General features: G+C 36.9%; 1 long non-coding RNA gene across 4 annotated transcripts in view; it reads right to left on the reverse strand.

The window, feature by feature from the left end:
- The window catches only part of LOC112644210 (uncharacterized), a 55305-nt gene extending 46939 nt beyond the window's left edge, over positions 1-8366 (reverse strand). For 3 of the 4 annotated variants that reach the window (XR_007403784.1, XR_007403785.1, XR_004806966.2), the window contains exons 1-2: positions 8304-8366; positions 4165-4242 (exon numbers count right to left, since the gene is read on the reverse strand). This is a non-coding gene — a long non-coding RNA (uncharacterized LOC112644210). Of the gene's footprint in view, positions 1-2670; positions 2771-4164; positions 4243-8303 lie in introns of all 4 variants that reach the window. The other variant, XR_007403783.1, reaches the window with a different exon arrangement.
- Positions 8367-10722: the final 2356 nt, after the last annotated feature.

The raw sequence follows: 10722 nt of genomic DNA on the forward strand, positions 1-10722 counted from the left end.
GAGACACCTAGCATAGTCAAATTCATAGAGGCAGAAAATAGCATAGTGGTTCCAGGAGCTGAGGGAAGGTGGGGATGGGGAGTTGTTTGATGGGTACCGAGTTTTAGCTTCACAAGATGAAAAATTTTGAAGTTCTGTGTCACGATGTCAATGTACTTAAAACCACTTACCCATACACTTTAAATAGTTGAGATGGTTAACTTTATCTCATGCATTTTTTACCACCATTTTAAAAAATTAAGTGAATAGATAATTTTTTAATGTTCCAATAATAATAATAATAATAATAATAATAATATTCCTATATCTAAAGCAAGTCCTTAGAAAGTGGTTTCCGGGATCCCTGGGTGGCGCAGCGGTTTGGCGCCTGCCTTTGGCCCGGGGCGTGATCCTGAAGACCCAGGATCGAATCCCACATAGGGCTCCCGGGGCATGGAGCCTGCTTCTCCCTCTGCCTGTGTCTCTGCCTCTCTCTCTCTCTCTCTCTGTGACTATCATAAATAAATAAGAAAAATGTTTGAAAGTGGTTTCCAGTCACTGTGTTGTACACCTAAAATTAATGTGTCAACTATACTTCAGTAAAATAAAATATAAAAATTAAAAATTAGGGGATCCCTGGGTGGCTCAGCGGTTTAGCACCTGCCTTAGCCCAGGGCCTGATCCTGCAGTCCCAGGATCGAGTCCCACATCAGGCTCCCTGCATGGAGCCTGCTTCTCCCTCTGCCTGTGTCTCTGTCTCTGTCTCTGTCTCTCTCTCTCTGTCCCTGATGAATAAATAAATAAAATCTTAAAAAAAATTAGGGACACCTACGTGGTTCAGCAGTTGGGCATCTACCTTTGGCTCAAGGTGTGACCCTGGGATCCTGGGATCGAGTCCCACATCGGGCTCCCTGCATGGAGCCTGCTTCTCCCTCTGCCTGTGTCTCTGCCTTTCTCTCTGTGTCTCTTATGAATAAATAACTAAAATATTAAAAAATAAATATGAAAATTAAAAATTAAATACCAAAGGGATGGCTACTAAAATTAGTATGGCAGTTATATAATGTATTGAAAAGTCAGAGATTTCTTGTCTCTTGCTGTTTTAAGGATCTTCTCTTTATCTTTGGAATTTGCAAGCTTAACTATTAAATGTCGAGGTGTTGAATGGTTTTTATTGAATTTGGGGGGGGGATCTGTCTATCTCTTTGATCTGAATTCCTGTTTCCCTTCCCAGATTAGGAAAGTTTTCAGCTATGATTTGTTCAAATACATATCCTGGACCTCTGTCCCTTTCGGCGCCCTCAGGAACCCCAATTAAACGTAGGTTTTTCTTCCTCAGGCTGTCATTTATTTCCCTTAATCTATCCTCATGGTCTTTTATTTCTCTTTTTTCCTCAGTTTCCCTCTTTGCCATCAAATTGTCTTCTATGTCACTCACTCGTTCTTCCCCCTCATTCACCCTCGTCGTTAGGACTTCTAGTTTGGATTGCATCTCATTCAATTGATTTTTAATTTCTGCCTGATTAGATCTAAAGTCTGCAGTCTTGAAGTCTCTTGAGTACTTTATGCTTTTTTCTAGAGCCACCAGTATCTTTATAATAGTGCTTCTGAATTGGCTTTCTGACATTGAATTATAATCCAAATCATGTAACTCTGTGGGAGAGAGAGAGGACTGTTTCTGATTCTTTCTTTTGAGGTGAGGTTTTCCTTCTAGTCATTTTTCTGAGTGCAGAGTGGCCAAAAACAAGTTGTATTGGGAAAAGGAGAAAAAGAGAGGAGAGAAAGAAGGAAAGAAAAGAGAAAAAGAAAAAAGGAAAAAAAAGAAAAGAAAAGAGAAGAAAAAGAGAAAGAAAAAGAAATAAAGGGAAAAAAGGGTGGGGGGCAGCAAACAAATCAAAAAGAAATAAAACACGGGGGAGTATCTTCTGATTCTGTATACTTTAAGTCCCTTGACTTCCCCTGGAACGTGGCCATCTAGCTGGTCTTCTGGGGGAGCGGCCTGTTGTGCTGATTTTCAGGTATTAGCACTTGGGGGAGCTGCTGTGTCACCTGCCTGGTGCAGGGCTCAGTGGGGATGTTTACCCCGTGAGGCCCCAGGAGGGACAAGTGCAGTGGGCAGAGGCCAGCTCTGGAGCCCTGGAGTCAGCTCCCGCAGTAACTAGGGAGCTCTGCGTCTGCAGGGCCTGGATGCTCCGGGCGGGGCTGCTGATCTGCTTATCTCGGGGCAGGAGCGTCCTTGCTGTCCTGGGCTCTCCTGGCCTCTGCCTGTCCTGGGGGGAGGCCAGATCCTGGGCTGTGTACCCGGCGCCCTGTGCTCCTGGGCCTGCGCTGTTGGAATTGCGATCCTGGCCCCGCAGCCCCCTCTCCGCAGAGCCGCCTGAGCCACCTCCGCGCTGCTCCCAGGTCCAGCCGTGCGCGTGCTGCAGCCCTTGGGGAGCTCGGCGCACTCTCCCCGGGGCGCAGGTGTCTGTTAGTGTCCCAGGGAGCCTGAGGGCATCCCCGCCCTCCTGGGGTCCTGCTCCAACTCCCTGCGAGCCCTTTCCGCCCGGGAAGGTTGGTGCAGCTTCTGCTTCTCCGGGACGGGGCTCTCCTGTCCTGGGGACACTCGCCCGGGCCTCAGCCCGGCTCCTCGTGGGGCCCCGCCCCCCTGGAGGCCTTTGTTTCTTTATTTCGTTTTTCCCGTCTTCCTACCTTGATAGAAGCGTGAACTCTTCTCACTGTAGCATTCCAGCTGTTCTCTCTTTAAAGCTCAGGCCGCATTCGTAGATTATCAGGATGATTTGAAGCTTATCTAGGTAATTTGGTGGGGACAGGTGACGTGGGGACCCTACTCTTCTGCCATCTTGCCCCTCCTCAATCCTCATAAAGTTTCTATGATTAAGCATGGTAATGTACATAATTTAACAGTAAGTATGCAGTGCTAGCTGTTATTACCATTATTATTATTATAATTATTACTGAAGGATTCTTAATTCCTAAAACATTTAATTACAATAAATTCATGACCTTATATTGAAACTTAAACTGAGGTGTGTATGACACACAATAGATATATATAATGTTTCACTTTTGGGCAAATTTTTAAAACATCTGTACTAACATTCTAATGCTCTAATGAATGCTGTATTTACAACCGCAAGACAAGAAAATAGATGCCAATCTGTTCAACAGACTTCATCATTCTTCAACAGATATTTTATTGTATAAATTTTGGGTTTTTGTTGAGTGTGGTTTGGGGCAAATCATAAGATGGGTAAAGGAAATAAAGAACTAAAATTCATTTTTAAATGCTCATTTGCTTAAAGTAATTACCGCACTAATATGCTTTAAGTCTTAGATTAAAAATACATGCTTTAACTCTTAAAAGTATAAATGTACTTATTTATGTCTCTGGGCAATTTATACCTCCTGCATTCTCATTACAGAGGTGACAATGTTCTGATCTCTTATGTGTATTTCCAGACATATTTTAGGCATATATAAACAAATGCATTTTCCTTCCTTTTCACACAAATGCAAGCATACAAAACACTCTTACCTTCTCATCTTTTTTTTTTCACCAAAAGCTGTATAGTGTGTTGGTGTCTATATCAGCACTTAGTAAGCTTGTAAACTCTATGACTTATACAGCTTCACTGGATGGATATATCTAACCAATGTCATCAGACCACAGCTCATGGACAGTTTCGTTAACAGCTGTAACTTCTTGTTATAAACGTACTGAATACATAGTATTGTCCAATTTAAATCAGTTAGTATGTATGTAGTATACTGGATGATAATTCCAAGGAAAGGAATTGGTAGGTCAAGGATAATGCATGGTAATTAATTTTTAAAAGAAATTTTTCATTTATTTTTGAATATTAATACAGGCATGTAGCACATAACTCAAAAGGAAAAAAATGAATGGTAAAAATAAGACTCTCTCATACCATTTTCCTATATTCATCCAGTTTGTTGGACTGGAGATAATCAGGCTTACCCGCTTTATGTCTAAATATCCTTCCAGAGACAGGTAATGTGTACATGTGTACGGAGAAGAATCCCTATTTTTCAGGCAAGTGTTGTTTTCTGTAGCATAAAAGCTTATGACATCAGAAGACTCTTGCCTAGATGTTTGTTTAAACAGAGATACTGGGCTCGAGGGTAACCATTCACCCAGGATTGCACATCATGTGGCCTTACCATTCAGTCTCAGCCATCGTAGTCCTTATCAGGAAAAGTGATGCTTCCTGGGAATCTCACTATAGGGCACCGTTTTCCCTGAATGAAGAAGGGATAGTGATGAATTCTGTACCTCCTCACCAAGGATTTTCAAACCTCCTGCCATCCGCCTCTATGCTTGGCATGCAACGTGCATTCTGGGATTCCTCTTCACCATAATTAGAGACATTACTTTCACTACTCCTCTAAATCTTTTATTTCATGTGTCTTGGCCACCCTCTTTCTTAGTTCTGTGTCTAGTGTGTTACATCTCCTAGTAGCTTCCTAAAGAAACGTTAAGGGGGTGGCTATTTTTTTAAGTCATGTACGTTAGCACATCTCTTTAGCTAATTCTCTCAGCTGATTTTTCTGGATATAGACTTCCGAAGCAGTTTTTCAGCTTTCTGATTGCCAATGTTGCTAATGAAAAATTCAGACATTCTGATTCTTCATTCTTTGTTTATGAAATTTTTGTCACTCTCCCCCCCCCATGGCAACTTCTGGGATCTTCTTTTTTTGCCTCTACTGTCCTAAAATATCAGAATGCATTACTGGTCTGGCTCACCCATCCTACTGGGTACTTGGAAGGTCCTGTTAATCTGGAATTCGATTCTCTTTAATACTAGTAAATGGTCTTAAATTATATTGCATCATATAATATTCCATTTGTTAAATTATGTTATACATGTTTATTGTGTATAATACATACAGTGATGATGTATGTAGTTTATACTAAATGTGATGTGACATTTATAAGTCAGCATGTAAGTTATTATTATTTTTTTTCAAAATGAACAAGAGTACTATTAAAGAGTGTTTGCAGTCAGTTCAGGAAATCACATATATGCTACTTGCAGAAGAGTTACACCCACAGTAATGATGTCCTCTAAACAATATATATTTTTATATTTTCAAAATATTTTGGCAACAAATGACTAAATTTGACACACCATATTTTATCATTCATCTCTCACACACATACATACAGATACATATCTATAATATTCTACTACTCTATCGCAGAGACTATTCTAGAAATATAATTATTGGTAGGTAACAATATTTTTAAATGAATTAATTCAAGTTCCAAATGTCAAAGTTCACTAACACCTTATTCTTAAAACAGAAATTTATATTGTTTTCTTAAATATTTTACAATCATTTCTGATGTTAAATAAGATAGCTTTTGCTTTTCTATGCTCAAAAATATATAGGGTTATATATAACCTGGATTTAATATACTAATGCAGATTTATAAAATCATAGCATATAATAGCTATGGCCTATAATAAATGTGTAAATATTCATTTTGGATTTTCAGCCCATTATTTCCCCAGATCATCTACCTTCTTACCATAACAAAATTGTTCAGTGTACAAATATTAAGACTGAATTTATGTGATATTATCAATAAGAACGTTCCATCAAGTGCCATACCCCACTGAGGAGTAGAAGTAGACCTCCACTAATAATCTCCCTTTATTGGACAAAATGTCATCATTATATTACATCTCATTATATTTGAAACATATATTTAATTTTCATTTTTAAAAAGCTTAAACACAATTGTACTACATTTCTTTCTTTCTTTTATTACTGTTGCTTTTCATTATTGAAATAATTTGAGAACTAGCATTGGCATTATGCTAAATTATCATTCAAGATTTGTGTTGTTTTGCTTTGTTTTCAGCATGCAGTGACCTGGAGTTCAGGGAATTGGCAAACAGATTGCGGGACTGGTTCAAGGACCTTCATGAAAATGGAAGCCAAAACAAGATGACAAAAGCATTACTGAGGCCTGAGAGAAGCAGTAAGATTTCTAAATATGACATGTGCCATTGTCTTTGACATGGAACTTTATTTCCAATGAATCACTTAGATCAAAACACATATTCCAAAATTTATTCTTTGCTAGGTGCTGAACAAAAATCAGAACATTGCTATTACTTCCAAGCACACTCATAGTATTTTGCAAGGAAATAAAACATTTGTGACAACTCTGATTGGTTAAAAAAAAAGACATATCCCCTCAGAGACGACATTAACTTCCAGTTGAAGTGAAAGAATAAGAATATTTTTCAGTTTTGATAGCAGTGGTAAAGAATAAAACAACACTAGAGATAAAGGTAAGATTGTTCGAGTGCTTGAGATTTTTACAGACACAATTAGTCCCCCCTCCACACACACAGGCCACCCTTTACGTGATGACTCTGCAGGCATTTCTACTTTTCTACCAAAAAGCCAGTAGACAAGAGTTCTTTCAACAACAGAGTGCAAATCAAATTCATTTTTAAAAGAAGAAAATAAGCTATATGAAGATTATATGAATCTTTTATCATCTGTATAATTTCCTCAGTGTTTTCTAATTCCTTAGAAGTAGGAAATGGTGATTGAAGTAAAGCACTTGTTATGAAAATTGTATGAACTTTAATTCTATATTTTTCATTTATAGAAATGTTATTACACATTTAATACATGTAAAAGAAAGATATTGAAATATGAGCTTAATCTGAGGAGGCTTCAAAGATTGAATATTTGCTCTGAAATATAAGAAGAGGTGGTGGGGCAATAATTAGAAGCAGCATCTTTTAGTTGACCAAGTCCCAAGTGTGCCCCCTTCTTTGCTCATTGTGACATGACCCATTCACTCTACTTTGCAATCCTCAAATAGCACTTTCTTTTTTTATTATATTTTATTTACTTATTCCTGAGAGACACACAGAGAGAGGCAGAGACACAGGCAGAGGGAGAAGCAGGCTCCATGCAGGGAGCCCGATGCGGGACTCGATTCCAGGACCCCAGGGGTCACGCCCTGAGCCACAGACAGACGCCCAACCACTGTGCTACCCAGGGGTCCCCTCAATAGCACTTTCTAACAAAATCACCTCATAGATGGTCATGGTTATCCATTCGCTATGGTCTCCAAATACCTCACTTTTTTTTGTCTTCTCATCCAGGGATTTTCTAAAATCCCAACCTTTTGTATTTATGAATCTGATATATGTTCTTAACTAATTTAATAGTTCTTTTTAACTAAACTAATTCAGCTACCACTGATAGACATGATAATTATCTTTGAACATGTGATGACGATGTATATATGTTTCTTCTCATGAACTTCAGAAAGAGATTATAGTATTCCCCTACCCTGTAGGAGTGTTTCTCAGGTGTGTCTCAGGTGTGTCTTTGGAATCATTGATTACATTTATACCAGATGCTAATTTTTTGGATACCTTGAGTATAGGTAAAATGACTAACCTTACTTAATAGAAACAACAGAGTATGTTTGTCTCTGCATTCATAAAGCAAACACATCTGGGGTCGCGTAAAAGTTTGTTCCAGACCCTTACATATCGATCTTTAAAAATTAATGTCTACACCTACCCTACCAATTCTCAGACTTGAATATTTGTATTTCTTGATCTCAAATTTCTCCTTTAAACTTAAGACTAGTGATCTCTCCCATATTTGGAGGTGGATAGAAGGAGAGCTCCTGGAACACTCAGCACAGTGCCTGGTTAATTGTACACAGTCATAAATACCATTTTCCTTTCCGGCTTCTTGTTTCAAGAAATGAGGCACTCTTGATATAGTGGGTTATTTACAAGAAACTTGTAGGTAGCTGAATATCTTTGGAAAGTAAATGAAAAACTGGACATAGGATTATTTTTACTACTTGAAATGGTCAGAGGCCAACTAGGAGTAAGAGATGAAATCCATTCAGAGATAAGACAAATCACTAGAAGAAAAATGGAGGATTGCCTCAATTCCTCAGAATTGGACATCATCTGAGTGTATTCTTTCCTGACTCAAATCATACTTAATTTGTGAACCAACCCACGATATTATATTCTATTTCCTTCATATTTTTATTTTTCCTTCACAGCATTTCTCAGTATCTACTGCAGTAGTAATCTACATGTTTATTTGGATTCTCTCTCTCCCTCTCTCTCTCTCTCCCCTCCCCCTCTCTCTTTCACACACACACACACTAGATGACAGAAATCTTTACTGACCATCGTACTATAGGAGTAGAGTGGTTTGGTACATAGCACTGCTAAATAAAAACAAATACTAGTATTAATGGAAGAAACAAAGAAACCATCAAAATGCTGCATTACCTGGATGTACCACAATTTAATCAGCTTTCCTCTTAAGAATGTTTATTGTTTCCATTATTTTCTCCATGACGACCAATTCTGCAGCTGATTGTTATGCTTTTATTTCTAAGAAAGATTCCAAGAAGTGCAAGTGATGGGTCAACATGTGCATGCAGTTCAAATGCTAAATGATAATAGATGTTGCAGGTTGCTTTGCAAAACAAAAAATCTTAAGGTATTTCTAAGATTAGGGTAACTCACAACATGGGAGTTACCTTTTGTCTTCATCCCTGGCAGCAAAAATATTAACCATTCTTTTTAACGTTTCCATTCTGGTGAGCATGCTGTTATAGTTCATTATTAATCCCATTTGCATTCCCTTGATTAGTAGTGAATTTGAACATAAAATATTAGTGGAGGAGAACTTTCATACAGCAAAACGATATAAAATGACTCATTCAGCTCAGGCTACTCTAATAAAATACTATAGACTAGGCGGATTAAACAGTTGACATTTCAAGAATTCTGGAGGCTGGGGAAGTCCTACATCATGATGCTGGCAGATTGGATTCTGGATTCTTTTCTCATGGTGGAATCAGAAAAAGATCTCTCTAGGGCCTCTTCTTATGAAGGCACCAATCCCCTCACGTAGGCTCCACCTTCATGACCAACTGCCCCCAAAGGCCCATCTCCAAATGCCATCCAGCTAGGGGATAGGACTTCATCGTATGCATTTTGGGAGGACACGATTCAGTACAGAGCACCAAACAAAACGGCACACATACACCTGGAAAAACCACTAGTTATGTCAACTTACAAGTTCCATTTTAAGAAAGGTATATTGATGACTTCCATTATAATTGTTTTTAATCATTCCTTCTAGTATTTTGGGGAGTTTTTGCTATATGTGCTTGCTACTCTATTTCTTAAATATATAGATTTATTTATGTTCTATCCATTAATAAATTATGCTTATCACTTTATTTTATGATACTATATTCTACTTACTGCTTTTTTGCACAGATTTCACCTAATCTGATAGTAATATTATCACTCCTACATTTAATTTTATTGCATTTGCCCAATATATTTGGAAACATTTTTTGTCAATCTTTCTTTATTACTTAGAACTAAATGTCTTTCTTGTAAGCATCCATAATTGAGCTGTGAGTTTTCAATATGATGGTAAGAAAACTGAGTGACTTTTATAATCAAGATATAACAATAAAGTCAACAAAAAGCACAGAAAAAAAAGCACAGAAAAATATTCTGATAAAACACAGAATGTTTGCCATAGGAGATTACCCAGAAGACAAAGAAAACCTTGTTATCACAATTTCTGGTTAAGAAAAGACCAATAATCTAAGAGAAAATTGTCATTTTAAAAGAGAAACAAAATTTTAGTTTTACATCTGTCTAATATTTGATACTAATTTTAATTTTTTCTATAATAAATCTTTCAAATATTAGTGAGCCCTGACTATGAAAATAGTTTCAAGGATCCTTTTATAATATTTTGTATTCATATACCATTTGGTCTTATGCATTTTTGTAACAGTAAGTCATTTTATTTTAGAATAAAACTATGTTTTTTAACAAAGTCATATCTTTCATACCTTGCATATCAAGTTGCTTATATCATTATTTTTTCCTACTAGAGTATTACTTATATAGATATTATCATTTGAAATTACAGTAATTTTTATTTTATATAGAAAACTATGAAGTAGATAATTTTGAACTGTCATGCATTAGTATTTTGCAGATTAAGAGGATTTATAAATATATATTTTATGCTTTTTATACCCATATCATTTTTTATATGTAGCTTTTTAAGTTGCAAAAATGAACATGTTTATTAACATACCCAAATATATAAAAATGAAACTACAAAATTAGTTTGAATCATAAAAATTAGAGGCAAACAGTATATAAATTTAAATTTCTCTAGTAGATGTAATGCTAACTTATTGAATCAATATACCTATTTCAATTTAAGACAAATATGTTCCAGTAGAATATAAATGTATGCTTACAGTATATGTAATGCTGATAACTCTGAAGATACAGTTTTTTTATTAATTTTTAAAGGTTTTTATTTATTCATGAGAGACAGACAGAGAGAGAGAGAGAGGCAGAGACATAGGCAGAGTGAGAAGCAGGCTCCCCATGGGAAGCCCAATATGGGACTCGATCCCAGGACCCTGGGATCAACAGCTGAGCCACCCAGGCATCCCAGTTTTTTTATTAAAAAATATTAAATTAGTTTCTTTTACAAAAGTTTATACTATGCTAATTGAATTTTTAAATTTTTAAATTTTTTTAAGTTGACCTACAATGTTATGTTATTTTCAGGTGTACAACATAGTGATTCAACTTCTTTATACATGACATTAGGTTCCCCAGAAATGTACCTACCATGTGTCCCAAACATCACTAT

The sequence above is a fragment of the Canis lupus genome, chromosome 19, assembly GCF_003254725.2.
Source record: "Canis lupus dingo isolate Sandy chromosome 19, ASM325472v2, whole genome shotgun sequence".
NCBI lineage: Eukaryota > Metazoa > Chordata > Mammalia > Carnivora > Canidae > Canis > Canis lupus.